Below are 25,770 nucleotides of genomic sequence, written 5' to 3' on the forward strand. Positions count from 1 at the left end.
TCTTTGTCTCATTAGTCAGTAGATTGATGGTGCCATACCCTTATTGGGATCCTTCATGATCAGGATTTTTCTGCCCTAATTTAGCCAGTCTGGATGAGTGCCTGCTTTTAACAGCCCCCTTACTTGTGCTGCCAGATATGGAGTGCCGGCAGCATTTTCAGACAGTATGCATGGATCATGTCAGGTCTTGTGTCGTCATGTCCTTCTCATCATTCTAAAACTAACAACAAATTCATCCACTAAAATTGTATCTGTTAGCAGTCTAACTGTGCAACAACAATTAAGCAAGCGATAGCAAACTAACTTTAACAAATGTTGGAAATTTTGAGAAACAAATTCAAACACTTCCTTGATGCATGCTCAATCACATAGAAAGTTTTAAAAGTATGATTGTTTTTTCCTTAAGTTTAACTTCTCCATTGTGTGGCAAACCTTTACTTCTGTGGTTAAAATAATCCCCAGAGACCACTTGGTATCCCTTCTTGCCAGAAACCTTTATTTCTTTGTGTTGGGTTAGTAACTGATAGTGTATTTAACTGCCAAACAGTACACTTTCCCCAACCTGTGTGAAATGTCTTGCCAATGTACAACCCAATGAAACATGCACCGTGCATAAATTACTTGTATTTCCTGCAAAAAACATTATTGCTGAAAGGATTAGAGTGACACACATATAATCAAGACAAACATGCTAATCCTCATTAGCACTGCTGAAAGCCCCTCTGATGCAGTGCTGGGGTGGGGGATGTAGCCAGCAAGTCAGTTAGCTGCTAATGCAAAAGGAGTTGGAATCTAGAGTACACACACAAATGCTCACGTGCTGTATATACCACGACCCTGGAATATTTCACATCAGATTGAAGATAATCAATACAGGGAACAAGTGGAATCAAAGAAGCAGGTCGAAGAGGAAATGAGTGGCAGTAGACACTGACCTTCAGCCAACAGTGCTGGCACACATGGCAGGTTCCCTCTTGGTTTTTGGATCTGACAATTCCAATGTAATAACAGATAAATAGAGAGGGCTCGTCAGGCCACAAAAGCAAACAGCTTGGGCTTGCCAAAGGGAACATGTTGGAGGGTGTGCCTATGTATTTGTGTATGTAGAGAGGAAAGATGGAGAGAAAGAGCTAATGGCTGACATCTGGCATCACTCTCCCCCGTCTGGGTCCTGCGCTCAAGCCCCACACTGTCACGCTGAATGATAAAGCAGAGAGTTTGCCTCCGAATCGGCACCCTTGCAAATCTCCCGGCCAGCCCTGAAGGCATGGGCAGGAGAGCCTCTTTCAGCCATTCACCAGTTAATGTGCCAATTTGTTTTCCAGAGTGCTCAAAGGAAGTATTTATTGCTGTGTGCTGCGGCTGTAGGCTAATACTAATAAAATGCTCTTTTGCTGAAATTCACTTAATTGGCCACGGTAGACACGGAGAGCTTGAGGAGAAAGAGGAAAGTTGGCCTCCACCAAGGCAGTTTGCAGATGTTCACCAACGCCCCCCCCATCCTGTTATATTCAGCCCTCAACAGCATTCCTCCAACTAACCAATCAGCATGCATCTTTCATTTACTTCCATTTACTACCAGCAGTGACACTACTTAAACACACTCCATGGAACAGCTGCAATTAAATAATTATAATTCAGATTTTGTTTGTTTATTGTTGTTGTTGTTGTTTTGAGGTTAAAATCAGTGTTTCTTACACCAAAAAGGAAATTTCAACTTAATTGCGGAAATCCGCAACCAGGACATTTAATGACAATTAAAAGCTCAACCTCATGCACACTTGGCATATATTTTAAATGATGGTTTTTATTGTCTATCTGCTAACAATCTGTCAACTCAAAGTTATGTTTAACCAGGTCTTTGCATTCTCAGATCTCAGTAGTTATTTTGGCGAGTTAACTCTTTTTAACAAATATAAAAGATTAGCGCAATAACAGAAGTTTGAGTCAAATTGTAATAAAGTTTAAAACTGGTAAAACAACTGGTGGCACTTTTCTACTATAGCCGAGCATTCTGTGCTTTTAACCTCAAGCAATAATTCACTTTAAATTCTCTCCCACTATAAAATGCAGGCACGCACATGCACCAAAAAACAAACAAACAAACAAACAAAAAAAGACCCTACAATGACCCTTTACATGCAATACAAAAATCAAGCATGGTTAAAAACAAAATCACGATTAAAAAATATTTACCACTGCTGATTTTTGTTTTGATAGGAGGCAACAATCACTGACTTGTATTCTGTTTATACAAGCTCTTTACATTAAAAAAAATGTGCTGCTAATTAGCTGAACTACTTACAAAATGTCTGTCTTCTCTTTGTTGCTTAAAGTACACTTTGTTGTTTGTTTTTTAATAATTGCAAAGCTGCAGCTACTGGACATAAGCACTGATACATATCAAATATGGTACGTTTGCAGACTATGAAAACACAACAATAAGCTGAAAGACTAAAATGTTGAACCAATGCAGCTTTAAAAATTTATGAAGATCAGTCCATACATTTTGAGTTTCAAATGTAAAAAAAAAAAAGTTTCAATGGGAAGTGCCAAAACTAGGAGTTTATGAATAACAGGGACATTGTTTTTGGATAGAGCTTTTGTAAAATGTAATTTATTGATGTGACTACTCATCTTGATAACACTAGCTCAAAGGCAAAAAATTCAATGACTAAAACTAACCATGGGAAAATATTTTTTGTAAATATTTCAAAACAACCAAATCCGAGAGATTTATTTAGTTGTATGTCCCTTTTCCTATAGTCCATCTCTACTAAATAAGGATTTCATGATGGAGAAACACTGCTGTCAGCCCTTAGACATGAACCATAGTATTTGCAAATTAAATACCGCATCCTCCTCACAATTTTTTTTAACAGTATGCTGGCAGACATCATTCACCGTGAGTGGGACATGATGAGACAAAAGGAAATGACAAAGAGAAGTAATGGTGCTGATGGTGTGGAGTTTAAGTGAGATCTTAAGGAGAGAAGGATGGGGAAAAGTAGCTGATGATGAGGCTCCTGTCCCTTTGCCAGGCCTGAGCCAAGCCAGTCTACCAAGGGAAGCTCTCCAGAATCTGACCACAGACTAATTACTGGAGGTTTTGTTCAGGAAATTATCTCCATGTCCATTGCTGCATTTCACAGCAAATTAGCCGTGGAAATCCCAAAAACCAATAAATAAGGCTGAAATTGTTCATCGGGGTTTCTGCCGATTGTGTTGCCCATTTTCATTGTCCTCCTCCCTAATGCTGAAGAAACTAAGAACCCATTTCCTTTATTTGGAAATTCTTTACATGCTCAAAAAAGAGACAAATAAAGGCTTTGTTTAGGTTGTGCTGTGAGGTAGTGATAAGCTGTCAGTATTGATGCCAGAGTGTGTAAAAAGCATTCTTAGCACCGTCATACACACATACCTACCGAGCCTTTTCTTGCCATGTATGAGCACAGTGGAATTAGCATGCTGAAAAGGAGTTTCTTTCAATATGTATATATACAAATATTACATATAGATGGGGACAAAAGGAGAGCATAAGAAAGGGAAAATGACTATGAAAGTCATTAAATGCAAAATAAAAAAAAAAACTAAAAAAATCTTTAGCTTTCAAACAAAAGAGAACCAAAGGTAATACAATGGGAAACGTATACTTCCAGAATAGTGAGGTGTGAGTATTTGTGTTCCAAATAGCTTATTTTTTTTAATCTATTTAAGAGAAGACATTAATGAATACAGTACTGTGCAAAAATCTTGAGACACCCTTCAGTTCTTTATGTTTTGTAAGAAAAATGAGACATAGGTGCAGCGAAACATAAATGGGAATACAGTACATGAGGCAGAATTAAAGTCTGTGCAATTCTAACAAGCTTGAAAGCCAATATTTCATGTAACCACCTTTATTCTGCAACGCAGCCTAAACTCTCTTAGGAAAGCTTTCTTTTAATTTTTAAATGTAAAGTACTCTTCAGAAATAGTTCTTTAGATTCCTGAAGGACATTCCAAAGCTAGTTTCTGGAGATTCATTAATTGTTATTCTGTTCTCTGTCTAGTGAAAAATACTAGGTCAATAAAAACATAGGTGAGCGAGTTTGGTGTGGAAGAACTTTACTGGCCTGCACAAAGTCCTGACCTCAACCCAAAAGAACTTTGGGATGAATTAGAGTGAAGACGGTGAGCCAGGCCATGAAATGTGCTTCTGTAAGAATGGTGAAAATTTCCCATAAACACACTCCTAAACCTTGTGGAAAGCCTTCACAAAAGAGTTGATGCTGTTATAGCTGCAAAGGTTAGGTCGATATCATATATATATGCAATGAATTAAAAATAAGATGTCACTCAAGTTGATATGTATATGAAGCCAGACAAACATTTGGCAATATAGTGTAGCTGAAGTCCTGAGTAAAGATCTCACATCTTGGTCATTTTGAGTATTTGGTAATGCCCTTCAGATTCACTAATGCTTCAGCTGTTTTTCAGGCCCATGTAAAGGACATTTTGGCAATTCATTTCTCAACCACTTCATGTTTGAGAAGATCAGAATGTTTGTTGAGGTAGTCAAAGTCTCTTCACCAACACGAGTCCCACCAAATTGTCTCTACATTCCTTTGAAAGTCCGTGCAAAGGTAATTAGCTGGGCACCTTCTTGCAACATCTGTTTTGGTGTCCATCTCAGGTTAAAGATGTCGGAAAATATGTCGGAATTCACCCTGGAATTTGTAATTGGCCTTCCACCCTCCTCAGGTAGCACAGTAGTATTAAACACACTACATCGGTTTTCCAAGGCTGTCCATTTCATTTCTCTTCCCAAGCTCCAATCAGCTCTCTAAACTGCACAACTGCTCACCAATTAAATTTTCCAGCCACACAGGTTTTGAACAGACAGAACTCAGAGCTGAGGTCAATCTTTCATCCACTTTCAATGGGCAGACTGAGTGAGCCAACCAGAAGCTGGAGGCCAATCCTTACTGTTTTGCCTCTCATTCAGCTCTGAGCTTTACTTGTCCCTTTTAAATAGAGTCAACCCTGTTTCAGCTTTCCTCAAATTGCTTCACAATATGAGAATTCATAATGTGTTCCATATTGAAGCCAACAGAATGTGAAAAAGCTTCAAGTAAGCAGAGTATGATTCCCAAGTGGTGAAGACGATTTGGTCAAGATCTGATGGAGATTTTAAAAAGTCTGGAGTTAATTGTGTTAACTTGGAGCAGGTGTAAGAAAGGCTAAACATAGAGCAATACTCGGCCCAAAGGCAGAGTTCACAATCCACCTGAAGCTCAAAAACAGACTTGATTGGAAACAAAAGACAAATAATATGGAGGAGAACTGTAAAAGTCAGTGATGAGAAAAAGTCAAGTGTAAAGGAATGAGGGTTCCAGGATTTCTCTTCAGGGCTATACCCCTCCTGAAGGGGTTAATGACTGATTTGATGCCAGTTTTCTTGAGATGCACTGGAGAGGAGAGTTGCTGCAAGAAAGCCAAATCTTTTCACCTGTTGTGTACGGTGGAGTCATTTTGCGATTTGCTAGACAATGGTTTTCCTGTGCAGTCTGAGGTAGTGCAGCCTTTACCTGCCTCTAGAAATGTTGGCAATGATGCAGATGATATTGTACAGAGAGCACTGCGATTTCCCCTTCCTGGACTGGAAACGGGTGGTTGATATCCTAGGGGAGATTCAAAGAGTAATAATCTTGTTGCAGTAGAGTTTATTTTGAGCAACCAATCCAAGCCAAATGTGTACTGTAGGATGATGATACATTGGGAGCTGCTTCAGGTTCTTGATTTGCCCTTTGTTTTTTGGCTTGTGGGTGAAAACCAGAAGTTAAACCTAACTTGGCTCCTATGGCTTCACTGAAGGTTTTCCCGAATTGAGAAATAATTAGGGAACACAATTGCACAGCTTTTGAGAACATATCAGTTATTGTTAAGACTGTGGAATTACTCGGACAGTTCAACAGACTATAAAGAGGCCACCAAAAGCGATGTTTTAACAGAGAAGAAGGTGCAACCAACCCTGCGATGACAGGCAAACCTAGCTGTCTGCACTAAATAAAGCACTTAGTGGATAAAAGCAGGCACATTTAATGCAACAATTAGGGGAACCTGAATCAGGATCTGATTTAGACTGCTGAGCCTGCTTCACCAAGTCCATTAATTCCCAAGTGACACCACCAGCAACCTCACAGGTTGAAGGCAGGAAGGTTGCTGGAGAGAGTCGACTGGATTCTAATCAGAACTGGATAAAAAGCTTCAGGTTTAACATTTTTGAAACATTTCTGGTAGGTAACGGCAAAGTCAATTTAACATCCAACAAGTGCCACCAGGGCACTTGGGCTAACTTTAGCTAGTGAAAAGAAAAGTGCAGCTTACAGGATTGCTGTGTTGGGAGAGCACTGCCCCTGACCTAGAGTCTGAAGCATCCACCGTGAAAACAAACTGCTTATGTGGGTCTGGTTGGACAAGGACTGGTGCAGAACTGAAAACCCGATAGATTCTTGTGAAGGTTCTTTCACCTTCTCACAACATTCCCTTCACCCATTTGTACATTTCCATCTATATTTTTAATCACCCTAATGTGTTCACATCCATTCTGGCTCAATCTCTCTATCTAGTCAATCAATACTATTTTTCTTCTTTTTTTACTCTCCAGTGTCACATACAACTTGCTGTAAGCCTTTTCCTTTGTTTTTGCCACCCCTCTCCTTTCCTGAATGCACAACTCCAAGTAGTCCTGTCTACTTTCCTTTTCTCCCTGACTATTACACTTTTTCTTTGCCAACCTCTTCCTTTAGATACTTTACTCATTCTCCCTGTCTTCTTTCCTCTGCCCAGAAACATCAAACACATTCCTGGCAGTTTCCTTCTCTGCTTCAGCTGTATTTTCCCAGTTGTCTCTTCCCTACCACCCAGAGTTTGTCTCAACTACTCTTGCAACCTTTTGCAACACACTACCATATGACGCCTGTTACATTCTCTAGTGACATCAACCTTGCAGTCTGCTATATCTTTCAGATTGCACATATGTGCACCCTCTTCCACTCTTTTACTTCATATTCTCCCCTCTTCTTGAAAATATTTTGTCACCACAGCCATTTCCATCCTTTTCACAAAATCCACTACTATCTGCCTTTTTGCATTTCTCTGTATCATACCTACCCAACATCTCCTAATCACCTCTGTTCCCTTCACATTCATCTACAGAAGTTTGTTCTAATCACCACTTTCTCTTACCTGGAGATACTCTCTACCACTTCATCCAACTATCTTCACAATGGTAGCTTGAATTCATGCCCAATGTTTCTGCTTCCCCTTCTTGCTTCCCCACCACCTAGTCACCTGTACACGTAATTTATCTGCCTTCTTTCTATTAATCGCATCAACTGGCTCTCTCCCTTCACCATAGTCTGTAAATTTAAATTTAAAGTCCTTACTCTCACCTAAACACTCCTGTCTTTCTTCCACTTTTGCTGCCTCTTAACGTGCCATTCCTTTTCCTTTGCCTACAGTCAACAGCAGTACAGTTTCCTCGGGGACCCTGCTGGCCAACAGCACTAAAGGTAGTCATTGTTTACATGTGCTTGGTATGAAAATCTCATTATTGATGAGCCACAATGTTTTTAAGAGATCATATGTGTGTGTGTGTGTGTGTGTGTGTGTGTGTGTGTGTGTGTGTGTGTGTGTGTGTGTGCATGTAGAGTGTCTAGAAAGCAAAATGTGTCCTTGAAAAATTATTAAACATCCTATTAAATCTAATTGTTCACCATATCAATTAAAAAACAAACAAACAAACAAAAAGCAAATAAAAAAACAAAAAACATTATCCTGGTTTAATGGCACTAAGAAAAAATCAAGCTGGATATAAACTGCACATTTTCCTGTCTTTGCCACAAACATGTCAGTTAGCAGGAATGTTTAAGCCCTAGAGGAGGGGTCATCAGTTTGGGACTGTATATGGGTCATTCTACTCTGCAGGGAACACGAGTGGGCATTCAGAGCACCCAGACCCCGACACACCCAGAGTATGAGAATTGTTTATGTGTTTTTATGTGTGTATGTGTGAGAGTTAGTAGGGTGGGGTTTAGGAGATGTATAGACGTACTATACCCAAATGACAAGCCCACTGGTCTCATGGCAAGGCACAATTAATGACCCGTGCCAACATTACAGGATGAAAAATTCCCACTGTCCGAACATCGCCCGCCCAGCCTGGCAACTGGAATTCTTCATTAGCCCTGGCAGTGGAAGAAAGGGGGTGAAACAATGTGTGTGTATTAGATTTGGGCCCGTATATGTGAAAAACTGTGGACAGCTGTATTATTGTACTAATATTTTTCTTATGTATTCAGTAAACTCTCAGTGTCAGTATCCAGCCAGTTACAAATAAGTACATATAGTATTTGGGTATACAAATTTTGAGTCTTATTTTAGTCTTATTTATATGACTTTTGTCTCTGTTAAGGAATCCTTTGGGCTGAGGTATCGGGGATGCATGTTATAATAGTTTCATGTTTGTTGGCAAGCTTTTTTGTAAGTTGTTTATTCTCATAAAATGACCTTCATAAGCTCTTTACACCAAATATTAACAATAAGAAATCAGCACAATGTTCCTGTAAAGAGACGCATGATTGTTGACCTAGCACTATTATTTTGTGTGGTACCTTGCTGATTTGTTATATAAATAGAAGTTTAATAAAACTCTGACTTTCAAATAATGACAGGATTTGTTTACTGGCACAAATAATTAAAAATGTTCAGTGATAAAAAAAAAATCACATTATGGCACATATTTGTGAATTTATGTAATTGTCATTGAATGTTTTTAAATGTTTTGTTTTCTGTTATGTACAATTTGCTAATAATACAGTTTTATAAACACTGGGCTGTTTCATAGTGTTTTATTGCTTCTTTTGATAAAGAAATTCTTCTAAAAAAATTCCTCCACCATTCCTCATTTTCAGCTAATAATAAATCATTTTTGGTAATATAGGAGATATTGATTTAACTGTACAAGTAACAATATTTTGCATTTCTTAAGCCAGAAAGGAGTGCAAATGGCTTTCAGCATATTTAAAAGAATAAATAACAGGCAGCACAAACTGGTATGTTTTATCATGTTTAAAAGTGAAAGAATACGTTTTTTTTTTATGTGTGTGTATGTGTCCACTTTAGTGGTGTACAAAGAAAAAAGTACAAAATATTTCAAAAAAAGTATTTTTTTCAAATACTTATGGATCTAACTGCATATTTAATTTGACTAAATAATGCATTCATAAATATTTTAAAGTTCATTGCTGAAAGAGTGTATATAAGAGAAAAGACTGGAGTATATGGTATTTAATGTCACTACTGAATACCCACAAAGCATAGCTTATTCACTAAGGTATGTATGTAGAAGGTTTCTGTTTAGACCCCACCCAGCTCTGATCTGGCCTTGGCTGTTGATAAAAGCTTCACGATCATCACAGACCTCTGTACTGCAGTCACTTAACCATCAGTCCAGACTCAACCAATCAACCTTTTCTGCATCATCCAAATTCTTGTCCTGTCATTTTACAAACCATGCAGTCAGGATAAACAAATCAAACCGATTTCAAGTGTGGAAATCACTCTCAAAATAACAACTGTGAAATGTAGAAATGTATTATCTTCACCCTCCAAATTCAATTTATTTTATGCATATCTTACCATCTAAATTGAATACAGCTCGTAGGTTGTGCGAGAAATCCCTTTGAAAAGACTTGCCTTATCTTATCTCCAGCACTTATCTTATCCAGGGTGTCTCGCTTTCTAGCCAAGCAGAGGCGTCATAGTGTGCAAACCTCTGCTGAGGGTTGTCTTACTGTGTTTTCATTGGCCTTTTGAGCAACGTGTTTTTCCAGAGCAACCCAAAACACCGCAGACTTTAAAAAGAGTCTCCCCTCAGTGTTAATTGAGATTCATGAAGTTGAAACATTCAATTAAGTAAAATTATCTGATTATAGAGCTTTAATTATCACTAAGCTAGATACACTTGATGAATATGTTAGACAAATTACTAGAAAGAGACTGTTTGAAAATAATCATTTAAACATCTGGACAGTGGGAAAGATGGTTATATAAAGAGTAAATTGTCTCAAAGTTACTTAACAAAAAATTAACAAGTGCTTTGTGACGAAATTAAAATGCTAATTGCAAATAGATTATTGTTTGTTAAATTAATATCATTTATGGGGAAATGCTGATGGTGGTACCCGTGAAGGTTGCAAAATGTGAGAACTGTCACCGTTTAATCTATCCTGCTTAAGACTGTCTGCAGAAACATTTATAACAATTACATTTGTACACAAACACTTGTTCCTTTCTGGACACATGGCATTGAAGGGTCTGTACAAAAGTAAAAAAGTCCATATAGAGTCTTTTGTTAGGTTTTAAATACAATCAAGTTTTACTGTGTCAAATAATTAAGACTATTTTACACTGTAAAATCTGTCGTGGATAGCAGTTCAAGTACAGTGTTAGAGTACAAGCATTTAGCATTATACAGTGTAACCTTTAAGACTATTATTCTTTGTACATAACAACCTAATTGTACAGAATTGTATAGAATAAATAACAATGTGCTGTTATCTATTCCAGGACACTCCAAAGATGTAGTGGAATTGCATTAATTCAATTCAATTTTATTTATATAGCCTCAAATCACAACAACAGTTGCCTCAATGTGTTTTATATTGTAAGGTAAAGACCCTGTCTAAGATCAGGTCAACAGGGTCTCAAGCTGTTCTTGAGAAGTTTTTGCAGTGCAGCAGGAGACAATGTGGTGGTGGAGGCCAGCGCTGTTGCTTCAGGATAGTATGCTTCATCTGGGGCAGCATGGTGGTGTTATTAGTACTGTTGCCACACAGCAACAAGGTCCTGGTTTCAAATCCACCTGGCGGGTTTTTCTGTGTGGAGATGCATGTTTTCCCTGTGCCTGTTACACAGGTGTCTATAGCAGAGACTACAGTAGTTCATAGGTCTTTTCATTATCAGTTTGTAGAGCTTTTCCAAACAGTTTTGCTCCATTTACAGAAGTATATTCATAAAAAATAAAAATATGAGAACATCAGGACACACAGTTGTGAATGTAGCTTTTCAGTATGTTCTTGTTTTCTCTTCTAGGTAATAACCTTATGATCTACATGGAAACGTACCAATAGTTTAACAGTCTGTATCATTTTTGTGGCCACTGAATATAAAATACTATTAAAAATGTTCTTAATGCACCATGTTAAATGTGAAAACTGAGAAGAAATGAGATAAACTGAATAAAGTGTTCCGGGTGATTTTTTGCATCTGTGAGTAATAGTAATAATGTTGGGGTGACTGTAAAAACCCACACATTTATATGACTGTTTATCTTCTTATAAAGCTGCTTAGCAAAGACAACACAGACAAACACCTGAACGCACATGCATGCGCAAACAATGTAAATCATGGTTCCAAATTCCAGTGTGCTGTACAAAGCAGCTCATTGGTGCTATCCAAGCAAAGATAACAAAGACACGCAATGCTTCACTAAATGCTTCACAGCCTTGTACCTCAAGTTGCTTACTGATCTACCTAAGTACTTCCTCTCTCATACCCCTTAATGACCTTTCGTCTAGCTCCCACACTCCTCTGCCACCCCCACTTCTCGGTTTGTTACATAAGAACACACACAGGCCCATGTGAACAAAACTCCCATCATATAAGGTTTGGAAATGTTCTGGGTAGTCGTCACTGGTGGGTAATAAGGAGAAAAACACAAATGAACATTTTTTTGGAGGGGCATCTGACCTGTGAGATCATAATACATACGATACAGTAAAGAGAAGCTAAACAATGAAGCAAAGCAGTGCTATAAGAAGGAAATAACAGTAACAGGAACCACATAAATTATCGATGCTCACGTTCCCCAAAAATGTCCTTAAAAAGTTTTTGTGGTGAGCTTCTACATATCAAAGAACTTAATTATGGATTACAGATTTCCGATATGTGATAAAAAGTTTTTGCATCTCTTGCATCTCATGCATCTTTTATATAGTTTATTATATTTAATACTGAACTGTAATATTTTAGTTTTTTAAATTATGCATTTCAGTTTGGATTTATTTTTTTTTTTTACTTGGCATTTAATATTGCACTGTAATAATATCCTTCTGTTCTACTTTGTCTAAAACGCACTGAAAATTTTTTTAGTCACATGTGAAAGTTCTGTCATCAATTATGGGACAATATTATATTACAACACTGTTCCAGTGCAGCAATCACAGGTAGCCACAGTGACTTGTGTGTCCAAGGTGTAGCAGTGGTACAGAGTCAGGGTTACACGGTCACATTCAGTAAAAAGGTCTTTTACCCAGGCTAATCTGCCATTTTTTCTTACTTGATTAGGTTTAGGGATTAGAGATCTGATCTAGATTATCATTTTAAAATTTGGGACACATCGTCAGTAGTGGACCTTGGATTCATCGGGTGTTTCGACCATTATCACTAGAAATCCTCATCCAAGGAGGCCCTGCCAGGGTTGATTGATTAGCTGGTTTGACTAAAACAAAAGCCTGTATCAAACAGATGTGTGGGTGAAGTGCATTATTAGTACCCATTCAGGATCGCACTGTTGCATTTCAGATGGGGATGTGAGAAACTAAAAACTGTCTGGGTTGAAAAAAGGCAAAAGGGAGGCAAAATAATGAAATGAATAATTACTAATAGAAATATTAGGAGGAGGAAGACAAAACACTGGAGCTGGTCACCAAACTGAAAAGCCAGTCAAGAATAGGGACAAGTCACCAAAACACTCCACAGAGCAGGAGCCACAGCTAGTGAGCCACCACACAGCTCACTAGCTGCAAAACCAACAAGGTTCTCGGGCACTAGACTTCCTTCTCTAGCCTTAAGTGCCGCTCTAGCTTAATTGCTGATTAGAGTCAGCTGTACAAAAAGGGTGGCACCTAAGGCAGGAGAGCTGGCAGGACACCCACACAAGGTCAATTTCACAGCATGCCCTGATAGGGCCATAACACCCTCCCATAAATACAAACCTGTGGTTTGTTACGAAGGGTCTCACACTGCAATGAGCAAACCAATTAATTATACCTGCCTCATCACTGCACCATCAGAGTGGTGGCGCAAGAGTTAGTCGACCTCTGACACTGAGCGCATGACACCATTAAGCAATTACGCTCCAAATGTGGCTTTTTACCAGGCCTAGCATCTTTGTCCATTTGAGAACCACAATCTCAATGTTTTTCTACAAGCCAGGCTGTTTTTGCTTCGTGTGCTTACCGCTTGAGTTTAAATTTCAAACAGCTAGCAACAGGTTTGTAAAAAGCAGCTTCTTTACCTTGGGTCTTAAACCCACAACACTCTGTATTGCTAGCTCACCAGGGTGTATTTTGATAAGTTCAGTTTACAATTATGTTGTGAATTAAGACAAACTCATCTGCCACTGTGGCAGCCTGCTGTAAAGTGGAATCTGTTCACTTGGATAAAGCAAACTGAGGCATAGTTGTCAAATTCCTCCACAAGCATTAGCTCACACAGTGCAGCCAACTCATTAACCATACTTGCAGAGCACCAACTGTCAAAAGAGCCATTTCTTCTCCCTAGGAAAGTCAAGGTAGGATTGACCTGGTACACTCTTTAAACCCAGAAAATGCTGCCTATAGGCTTCAGGCACAAGTTTGCTTTTCATTAACCAAGCAGGCCACCATACAGACTAGAACAATCCTCCTGGGTCTATCTGTCAACTTACACAGCAACATTACGCCCCACAAATCTTGAGGCCAGCGCAGTTGCCAAGTGTTCAAACGCAGTGAAATACTGTCGACATTCGGCCAAAACCCCCGAAAAACAAACAAAAAACTGGAATAAGGTGAATGTTATTGTGCACCAACAGGCCCACAGCTCATCAGCTCCAGCTGATGCAACTTGATACCCGTTTCATCCTTCATTTTCTACAGTTCCACATCCTTCCTCAACTGGAACTCACTCTCATTCCTCCAACTGACGCACTCCATTTTAGAAAGGACTAGCAAATATACAAACTGAGGCAAACTTAAGTAGAGCTAACTGACAACAGAACAACAACTTATCTGTTGTGGCAGACACATTAAAGAGCCCAGTTCCTAACCACAAACTTTACCCACCCATCTTCTTGACTATACTGGGCGCAAAGTGACCTGAAAGGCAAAAGCTTCAGTGACTAGAGACCTGAATTGCATAGCTCCTAACCGGGAACTTATTCCCACCGAGGATTACTCCAAAAATACACACAAAAAATTACCCAGAAGAAGATCAGCTGCACACTTAACCGGGAAGTTGCATTTCCCAAAGATAGCACCATGTCAGTCAGTCATCTACAAGCAAAATAATTAAAAGCCCAAGTACTACCAACTCCAAACTCCCTCTTTCCAGAGATCCTGGAGGAGCCCCAGCTTGTGTTACTATCCTTAGTTTGGAAGTCTAGGAAGCACAGATTGTAACAAAGTAGAGTAAATCCAGCAACCCACAACTTAGAACTACTGCACAAAACCCAGCTCAGCACAAAAGTGATTCATTTTCAGTTTATTTATTCCCCTGCTAAATTGCTGTTTATTTTAAGTTAAGCCTCTCACACATGATTTAACAAAAACAAAACTAGACTTAAGGGGTTAAGGCCCAAACAACAACAAAACCACCCTCTTCTGACTGAAAATAAAACAATTATAATTAATACAACAGGAATACAATGCCTAGTTTAAAGTTTAGTTTAAAGAAAATGTCAGAACTCCTACCAAACTTCCCATCTAAAACAAGATAGCTTAACACAGTTCGTCAAAACAAAAACAACTAACCATAACATTTCCCAGACACTGGGTACACAGGAATAAGTTTCACACAAAATCACAGCAGCTGAAACATCACATCACAGATACCCAGGGAGAAAAACGTGTGGCTCTGGATGAGTGTGGCTTTATGCAGTCCACTGATGACGAGGAAGTGACTTCAGCTGTGCATTAAGGTGTGACAGCAAGGAGGCAAAAAAAAAAAAAAAACATGGAAGAAAAGAAAATAGAGCCCCTAGAGGACATGTGGACAAAAGCATAAAGGTTTTATTTGATTTTAGCTATACTGCCATATAGCTTAGCCAAGATACATCTAAGGATCTAAGGGGTTATTATTATTATTATTATTATTATTACTATTGTTGTTGTTGTTGTTGTTATTGTTATTAGAAATCTTGCCTTATATCCGGAAGGCAACAACCTCTTTTTATTCTTTCATTGTTCATGAAACATATGATTTTTATTTCAGCCAGCTTTGATTTTATGTTTTGAATCTGCCTAAAGTGTCAGAAATCCCAGAGTTTGAACTGTTCATAGTATTATCTCACACTGTCCGTTTATATTTCGCATAACATTTTTTGATAAATTGCTGTGTTTTGGCTCTGAGCTGTCTAGGCCTGGATTCTGAAAGACCTGTGGTATCTGGCCCAAAATGTAAGCAGCAGGTCCTTTACATATACAGTATATTTACTATAAGAACTGATTGGTCAAGTACCATGTATTCCAGACACTGTTTGTTACTGTCATGTGATGTACCAATTAACATAAAAGAGGTCATAAGGTTCTGGCTGGGTGGTAATCATATTCTACTATAAGTTTAGCTTTTAAAAAGGTTATTGTAGGACTTGCAGCCACTGTACCTCCTACCTACAAACAGTACATAAGCTTTGTAACTCAGTCAAACTGGGCAGTTTACACTTGGCATCCAGTATTGTGATGGCTGGTGTGGAATAGATAGCACAGGGTCTATTGTTTATATCATATAGATGCCAATGACACCCTTTAAAAAATAATTACAAAAAAACCCAGCTGTACTGTACAACCACATTGTATTCCATTGGGAAAAAATGACAGAAAAGAAGTATTATGTCATAGCTTTCTTGTTTTGGATTTGGGTCTTATGCCTGCTACAGTGTCAGGAAGTAATGGAAGCCCTGACAGTGCAACTCAAGCAGTCAGACAAAAGTCTTTGTGATTTTTTTGTACAGCGATACAGAGGAGACTAAATTAGGTTTGCGCTTAGACATGGCATCTTAGGTCATGACCTTTTTCTTTAATTCAGTTCTAGTTTTATAGATTGCAATGTGTGTTTATCTAGTTTTAATGAGTGGAAAACAGTATAAGAACAGTCTTACCCCAACTACATGTTAAGAATTACTTTCTAAAGGTCAAAGCACAAAAAACAGTACGAGAGACGACAAGAAAACTAAAGTAGAAGAGAAGGAAACCGAATGTACAGCAGACCAAAGTTCCCCCTGCCACTTCATTAAACAAGAACATCCTGCACCCCAATTGTCTCCCTCTTCCCTCATTTCCTACCTTACACCCCCAACACCCAACACACACTCCCTCGCAAATCCGTTCATAGCAAACTCACTGAAGACTAAGCATGTGTGAAATTGTTGACTTTCTAATGCACACACATCCTCTCTGCTCACACACATATGCACACTCACCAACTCATGCCTTCCCTGGGAGGAAAAATATATACTATACCAGTGAATTAGCACCAGACAGGAAATGGGAATTGTTACTAAAATAATTGTTAAGATTAAATAATTAAATGCAAACATTCAGCATTTGATTACCTGTTTGACTGTTTCTTTAATCATCAGAGCCATCTTCCATGAATGCTGGAAAAGTGCAGAAGTCAAGGGTTTAAAGTTGTTTTTTTTTTTATTAGAGCCATTTGTGCTGAAGATGTGGTTTCTAGTTCTGAGTTATATTGAGGCTTCTTGTGTAGGTTGCCTTGGGCACAGGAAATGCTTCCTCTAAGTCAGAATTCAGAATTCAGAGTAAGCTATATCAAATTGCACACTTGGGTATCTTATAATTATAACATACTTCTCTGAGCAAATTTGACCCATTTTGACATTTGGCAGTAGTAAATACAACCTAAATGTCAATGTGTTATCCTGAAATCTATAAACTTTTCTTAAAGCTATCAAATTCAAATGCAGTGACCCAAAAATAATTTTCTGTTTTGCAATTTTGTTGGACCACATTTTCATTGTTATCCCAGTATGGTTAGGTTTACTTTTATTCTGAGTTCTGGTTTTTATACAGTTTTTATTCTTGTTTAGATGGTGTAACCTTTTTATTTGTATTTAGCTTGTCCTGCTATGTTCCCTCTAAAACAGGTCAGTCGCATGTAGTTGATCTTTCTTGTAGCAGTGCCTCCTTGTGTCACTAGTGACTGTTCATTCCTGTTTATTCTGATAGTTATCTGGTTCAGGTTTTGCTTCCTGTGTGTCTGCCCCAGTTGTCCTGATTATCAGTACCTGTGTCTCAATAGCTCAGACATATCTGTGCTTTATCCCTAATCGGTTTTTGTACATAACGTCCAGTCCTCATTGTGTCATTTGTGTCAAGGTGTCTGACTTTGACTTTGAAGGTTCATCTTTTGTTTCGAATTCTGTTTGTCACTGTAGTCTGTTTGGAGTGTAGAACTTGGGGACTCAAATACAGAACACTACAAACTGATTGCAGTTAACTAGAGACCATCTTGTGACAGGATCAGCAGCTCCAATGCCAGTGATTTCTCAGAACTTCATTTTAGGATCAAGTTTCATGATTAGATGTAGTTTCATCTCATCATAAAATACTTGTGAGGCAAATCCATCCACAGACTTTGTTCAGAGTGCTGACTTAATTAATTTTTGTATATTATGTCTAGTGGAAGTCTGCACAAAAACTGAAAAAGATTTCATGTCAGTTGGATTTCTAAATATCTGTATATGTGCCTCAGCAATATGCTGGTGTTTCAAATCAGATTTCAAAATGTGTCACTTTCAAAATAGTGATGATAATAAATCCAAACACTGAGCAGAGCCTGTGCTACTACCAGCAGAGAACAGTAGTGGACAACAATATGAAAAACACAAGCACAGATGTCAACATAAACTTGACTGCACATTGATGGATCTCTAATTCCTGCTAAACAAAGTCGTTAGCAAAGCTATATAGTTAGTGACAGTATTGTCTCTCCCACACCACCTTATACAGAGAGATTGTCAAAGCCTAAACATATTTGATCTGATTACTTGCAAATAATGGAATGGGCAGTATGTCCCAAGCATCTAATTCTAGTAAAAAAAAAACAAAACTCTGGACCGCAAGGCTTTAAGGAGGGTGCTCAGATCAGCATAACACATCGCTAGTTCTGAACTGCCATCCATCCAGAACCTCTACAGACAGCGCTGTATGTGAAAGGCCCAGCTCTCTGATCCCAGCCATCCTAACCATACACCCTTCACACTCCTGCCGTCAGGAAGGGGGTACAGGAGCATCCAGACCTGCACCAGCAGAGGACAGTTTCTACCCAGTCGTTAGGCAACTGAACTGCTGAAATATTGGACAATTACTGCACATGTATATGCCATTATTTTTGCTTAATCTATATTTATTTGATCTCTCTTTTTTTAACTAATATACATTTTCTTTATTTATATAGTTCATTTTATATTTTGTCTAAGGGTTACTTTATGTACAATTTTGCTTTTCTATGTGCAATATTGAGAGGGCTCTGAGCCGAAGAATTTAATTGTAATGTTATACATGAATAAAACTTAAACTTGAGAACATTATCTACTGGTGCTCTGTACTCTTCTTTCTGCCCACTTCTACGTCCCACCACTGTAGAGTATTTCAGTAGCTGGTATGACCTAAAGTGTACAAGGTAAAGAGCAGCGCACCCCCCAGTCTCTTAATGTGGCCTGTCTATCAGGTTGTCAGTAAGCTTGGGACAACTGTGGCAGGAGGTATAGCTTTTTGTCTACTAAATCTTTGTTGATTTGATCCTTCCAGTCTGCATATCAAAGACACTAAACCCACCATTCACCCATCAATGTGTGTGCTTGAAGTGTGCAGAATAAAGCACCATGGGAATGGGTGAGTGCAGCTTTTACTGTAAAACTGTTTGTCATTGATTCAATTCAATTCAATTTTATTTATATAGCGCCAAATCACAACAGCAGTCGCCTCAAGGCGCTTTATATTGTACAGCAGATCGTACAATAATAGATACAGAGAAAAACCCAACAATCATATGACCCCCTATGAGCAGGCACTTTGGCGACAGTGGGAAGGAAAAACTCCCTTTTAACAGGAAGAAACCTCCAGCAGAACCAGGCTCAGGGAGGGGCGGGGCCATCTGCTGCAACTGGTTGGGGTGAGAGAAGAAAGACAGGATAGAAGACATGCTGTGGAAGAGAGACAGAGATTAATAACACATATGATTCGATGCAGAGAGGTCTATTAACACATAGTGAGTGAGAAAGGTGACTGGAAAGGAAAAACTCAGTGCATCATGGGAATCACCCAGCAGCCTACGTCTATTGCAGCATAACTAAGGGAGGATTCAGGGTCACCTGATCCAGCCCTAACTATATGCTTTACCAAAAAGGAAAGTTTTAAGCCTAATCTTAAAAGTAGAGATAGTGTCTGTCTCCCGAATCCAAACTGGAAGCTGGTTCCACAGAAGAGGGGCCTGAAAACTGAAGGCTCTGCCTCCCATTCTGCTTTTAAATACTCTAGGATCAACAAGTAGGCCTGCAGTGTGAGAGCGAAGTGCTCTAATAGGGTGATATGGTACTACAAGGTCATTAAGATAAGATGGGGCCTGATTATTTAAGACCTTGTATGTGAGGAGCAGGATTTTGAATTCAATTCTGGTTTTAACAGGAAGCCAATGAAGGGAAGCCAATACAGGAGAAATCTGCTCTCTCTTTCTAGTCCCTGTCAGGACTCTTGCTGCAGCATTTTGGATTAACTGAAGGCTTTTCAGGGAGTTTTTAGGACATCCTGATAATAATGAATTACAGTAGTCCAGCCTGGAAGTAATAAATGCATGAACTAGTTTTTCAGCGTCACTCTAAGACAGGATATTTCTAATTTTAGAGATGTTGCGCAAATGGAAGAAAGCAGTCTTACATATTTGTTTAATATGTGCATTGAAGGACATGTCCTGGTCAAAAATGACTCCAAGGTTCCTCACAGTGTTACTGGAGGCCAAGGTAATGCCATCCAGAGTAAGAATCTGGTTAGATACCATATTTCTAAGGGTTTCGGGGCCGAGTACAATAACCTCAGTTTGATCTGAATTAAGAAGCAGAAAGTTAGCGACCATCCAGGTCTTTATGTCTTTAAGACATTTCTGCAGTTTAACTAATTGGTGTGTGTTACCTGGCTTCATGGACAGATAGAGCTGGGTGTCATCTGCATAGCAGTGAAAATCTATGCTATGTCTTCTAATGATACTGCCTAGGGGAAGCATGTATAATGTAAATAGAATTGGTCCTAGCACTGAACCCTGTGGAACACCATAGTTGACCTTAGTGTGTGAAGAGGACTCTCCATTTACATGAACAAATTGGAGTCTATTAGATAGATATGATACAAACCACTGCAGCGCAGTACCTGTAATACCTACAGCATGTTCTAATCGCTCTAATAGGATATTATGGTCAACAGTATCGAACGCAGCACTAAGGTCTAGCAGGACAAGCACAGAGATGAGTCCACTGTCAGAGGCCATAAGAAGATCATTTGTAACCTTCACTAAAGCTGTTTCTGTGCTGTGATGAGCTCTGAAACCTGACTGAAACTCTTCAAATAAGCCATTCCTCTGCAGATGATCTGTTAGCTGTTTGACAACTACTCTTTCAAGGATGTTTGATATGAAAGGAAGGTTGGAGATTGGCCTATAATTAGCTAAGACAGCTGGGTCTAGAGATGCTTTTTAAGTAAAGGTTTAACTACAGCCAGCTTGAAGGCCTGTGGTACATAGCCGATTATTAGAGATAGGTTGATCATATTTAAGATTAAAGCATTAATTAATGGCAGGACTTCTTTGAGCAGTTTTGCAGGAATGGGGTCTAAAAGACACGTTGATGGTTTGGAGGAAGTAATTACTGAAGTTAACTCAGAAAGATCAATTGGAGAAAAAGACTCTAAATGAATATCAATGGTACTGAAAGTAGCTGTAGATAATATTACATCTGTGAAATGCTTATGGGTAATTTTTTCTCTAATGATTAAAATTTTATTTGTGAAGAAGTTCATGAAGTCATTACTAGTTAACGTTAAAGGGATGGTTGGCTCAGTAGAGCTCTGACTTTTTGTCAGCCTGGCTACAGTGCTGAAGAGAAACCTGGGGTTGTTCTTACTTTCTTCAATCAGTGATGAATAGTAAGATGTTCTGGCTTTGCGGAGGGCTTTCTTATAAAGCAACAAACTATTTCTCCAGGCTAAATGATGATCTTCTAAATTTGTGACACGGCATTTCCTCTCCAGCTTACGGGTTATCTGCTTTAGGCTACGTGTTTGAGAATTATACCACGGAGTCAGGTACTTCGGATTTGAGACCTTAGTTTTCACAGGAGCTACAGTATCCAGAGTCGTACGTAGTGAGGAGGTAAAATTATTAACAAGATAATCGACCTCTGTTGGAGTAGCGTTCAGGTAGCTGCTCTGCTCTATGAGCACTGAAGATGCTAACATAACAGTGGGTGGATTATATTCTTAAACTTAGTTACAGCGCTTTCAGAAAGACATCTACTGTGATAAAGTCTACTCTCCACTGCTGTGTAATCAATTATTGTAAATGTAAATGTTATCAGGAAATGATCAGACAGCAGAGGGTTTTCAGGAAACACTGTTAAATGTTCAGTTTCTATGCCATATGTTAAAACAAGATCTAGAGTGTGATTAAAGTGGTGGGTGGGTTCTTTTACATTTTGAGAGAAGCCAATTGAGTCTAATAACAGATTAAATGCCATGTTGAGGCTGTCATTTTCAGCATCTACATGGATGTTAAAATCACCCACAATAATTATTTTATCTTAGCTGAGCACTAAATCAGATAAAAAGTCTGAGAAATCAGACAGAAACTCAGTGTAAGGCCCAGGTGGACGATATATGATAACAAGTAAGACTGGTTTCTGAGTTTTTCAAACATTACTTCCATAGCACAAAGTTATATAGTGGTTTACTAAACAAGAACTTAATATACATAAGAAATAACTAAATCACGAATGGTAAGTTCTTCATCTGTGATTGCTCATAAAGTTGTGGCCACATAATTAAAGAAAATCAGTTTAAGTTCAAATTGAGTTTCAAGAGAATACATGGTACCTATGGAGGAAAATATCTAAGAAGGCAAAACTCTCTTTATTGTGACTTTAATAAACTGTTTTTCAAGACAGTGTGGTCATGCAAAAGCAGCAGCATAACCCTGTTTAACAGTCGAACTGAGTGTCTGGCATTATAGTCAAGTATCAAGCATTAAAGAGCTTCATTCTCTTCTCGCCTGTGACGTCTTTCAGAGTTCACAAATCAGAAATCTTTGACATTATCTCTGCTATTGTCTTCTATCTCTCTCAAACACACACACACAGTATGTGCGACTCGGCTGAGTTGAGAGGAGACATTTGCTCGGTGTGAGAGCCATCCCTGTCGTATTCCTTTGTTTGCTGCACATGACACACTCCCTCTCCCACTGTGTGGTAATATGCCTATTTTCTCAGTCAATTTGCCACTCTCAGCATCCAAGCACATGCAAATATGGAAGATGATACCGATTGGGGAATAGTAGTTTCCTGTAAAATGTGTGCCAACTGTTTAAGTCTAGGTTATTGTTGAGCAGGGACACTGGCAGTGTTTTGAATTCCAGCCTTGCTTTGAAGGAAACAAAAAGATTTAAATGGTACTGTGCTTACAAAGAACAAAGGATAACAATGTTGTTTACATTTTAATGCACTGCATACAGAAATGTTTTTCCTAATGTTTCAGCTTTACTTTTGCTATTATAGAACAACTTTAATGTCTTTTCATATACTCTTAAAAGTTGTTCAGACAACGTTCATGTTTACTGTAGCAGAGTTTACTATATGGTTACAATATTTTTGAAATTGATAAATTTCAGTGATCAATGATCATTTTTAACAGCTGCTAAATATAATCCTGTATTGATGCCTGTTTGTGAATTATTTGTGTCCAGACAGATGCAGGTAGAGATCAGGTTAAGATAAAATTCAACTTGTGATCCAAGAGTAATGGAAGGTGTGACTGAGAGCTCCTCCAGTTGAAAGTGTCATGGAACGGCTGTGTGGCAGGCACAGTAGGACCCAAATGCAAGACTCTGGAGGCTGGAACTCAAAATAAACTAAAAAAAACTTTAAGGCTGAAGACTCTTCAAAAAAACAAACAAACCAAAAAAAAACCCCAATACAAAACATATGCAACACAGGAGGCAGGAAGAAGTCAAAAACACTTCTGGGGGTCTGCCCAGCAAAGGAACAAGCTCTACAAGCAGTAGCCGATTTTGGGGCGAAGAAATTGGTGGTCATCCAGGTCGCCAGCAGCTGAGACTCTCCTGTGGTTTGGCTGGATCAGTGGCCAACAGCATGAAGAAGACCTTCTGGAGGCTTGCATGTTTACACTGAAGATGGTGGTCTGTATGGGGGCCGGTATTAGTCAGATGATTAGTGGTGCCTAGTTTCTTCCAGATATGATGGTTGGCATTCAGGCCAAAGAGTTCAAGAGTTCATACTTCTCATGGGCTTAGAATCCTGCCTTTTGGCAAACTCCAGGTGGGCTGCCATATTTCTTTTACTGAGGAGTGATTTCCGTTCGGACACTAAACCATACAGGCCTAATTGGTTAAGAAATGGTTGTCTTTCTTAAAGGTTCTCCTCTTTCAACAGAGCAAAGTTGGAGCTCTGTCAGACTGACCAAAAGATTTTAGGTCACCTCCCTGACTAAGGCTCTTCAACCCTGATTACTCAGATTTGCTGGGTGGCCAGTTCTACGAAGAGTCCTGCTGGTACCAAACTGGCGGTTCTGTAAACTTACATTTATGGATATTAGAAGCTCAATGCTGCAGAATTTTTTCTATATCGCGATACAAACCTGTCTGTAGGATCTACAGACAGGTGATACAGACAGGTGTTTGCTTTTTCAAATTGTGTTCAATCACCTACCTATATCACAAGTTCACATTATTCAACTTATACAAACATCTGACAGATGATCAGTGAAAACAGGATACACCTGAGCTCAATTTTGAGTGTCATGACAATATAACACGTCGTGTACATGTTGTGTGGCCATAACCATCCATGCCATTCAGTCAATGCAGGCTGTGTTGACCCAGTGTGTAGTTACATTTTTTTTTAGGAGATGCACATTAGAGTACATGAAGGGTTACAGCATAGGGTTAAAAGGGTTTACCGATTACATTGTAACTTATGACAGATTTCCTGCAGAAGTCTAATAGCATAGCTATTATTATTATTAACAAACAACTAGGTTCTCCTTGAGTCACTTCATAAAGTCAAAACAGCACTATACAAAAGTATACAAAAGACGGGTCTTTGTTGTCCTAAAGTCTTGAACTTTTTCTTGTCTCTCCCAAATAGTCTGACATCACCAAATACAAGTTTATTTGAACATTTTGAGCATGCATTCATTGTGCAATGTTAATATGTGAGAAAAAAATAGAAGAGAACAACTTTCTTGGTGTTCAGTGACAAAGGTGGAAGCAATTTGGCAACACACTTTTAGAAAAACAAACCGCTACTGTAAGAAATACAGTATGTGTATACACACAGTGAAGCATCCACACACTAAGAGAGTGAATTTTGGTAATTTTTGACCTCTGGATAATTTTTTTTTGCAGCTGAGACTAAAGAGGAAAAGTTACCAGAGTATCAGAAGTCAGTTTTTACCTGTATGTTCACTATTTCTTAAACTATAATTAATTACAGGAGCTAGCTTCCACTGTGTCTCTTGAGTGTGTGAGTGTGCATGTCTTCAAGCAGTATAAAAACATGATGTGTTGCAGAACAGAGACTATATACAGTATATACCATCTCTAGTGTAGGTCTTAGCAGAATAGAAAATTGACTGTTACTAAATGTCTTTTTTCAAAATTGGTGCTCTTTTGAAGTTTTTTTTTTGTTTTCTTTTTTTTATCTTAAATACTTCACTGAGATTTTTCTAAATACTAATCTGAGATAAGTGACAGATGTAGCAAAATGGTTTAGCTAACTGTCTGATGTCTCACTCTTTATATATGTCCATTAATATCAATATGTCCAACTCACTCCACTCCACTTCACTCACACAAACACTGAGACACACATGTTCTTTCCCCACGCTCCTCCCTTACAACTCAGGTATACCCTACTGACACCCCCCACTGCTCACCCCTCCCGTTCTATTGTTGCTAGGCAACATGCTCCATGTATGGACACCCACCTGCCTTCAGGCTTCAGTGCTCTAAATTTGGTCTTAATTGTAAATTGAGTGGGAGAGCAGGCTGATGCTGGCTGAATGAGAAGCAGGCTCTGACTGTGGCCACTGAAATGACTTAGGTACCATGAAGTAACACAGACACAGTCTGGAGACGCACAACAGAGTTGAGCTGTGCACAATGGCAGACATGAAACCTGCCGCTGGGGTGGAAATGGAAAAGCAGAAGTCAAAGGTCAAGTTTTAGAAGGTAGGAAGAGAATACTGTGGAAGAATATGTTGATACCACTGAATTAATAACAGCTGTGGTAAAAATTACCAAAATACATCTTTGAAACCGTTTTCTTTGTTGTCGAGAGGTCAGGGAGGCTTAAATATATTGCTACACAATGACTTGAATAATGGAAGAGCTGGTTGGTATAGCCCCTCTAAGTTCAAGTAACAATAATGGTACTTACTGTTTGTGTCT

Source organism: Pelmatolapia mariae, linkage group LG14, assembly GCF_036321145.2.
Source record: "Pelmatolapia mariae isolate MD_Pm_ZW linkage group LG14, Pm_UMD_F_2, whole genome shotgun sequence".
NCBI classification, from domain to species: domain Eukaryota; kingdom Metazoa; phylum Chordata; class Actinopteri; order Cichliformes; family Cichlidae; genus Pelmatolapia; species Pelmatolapia mariae.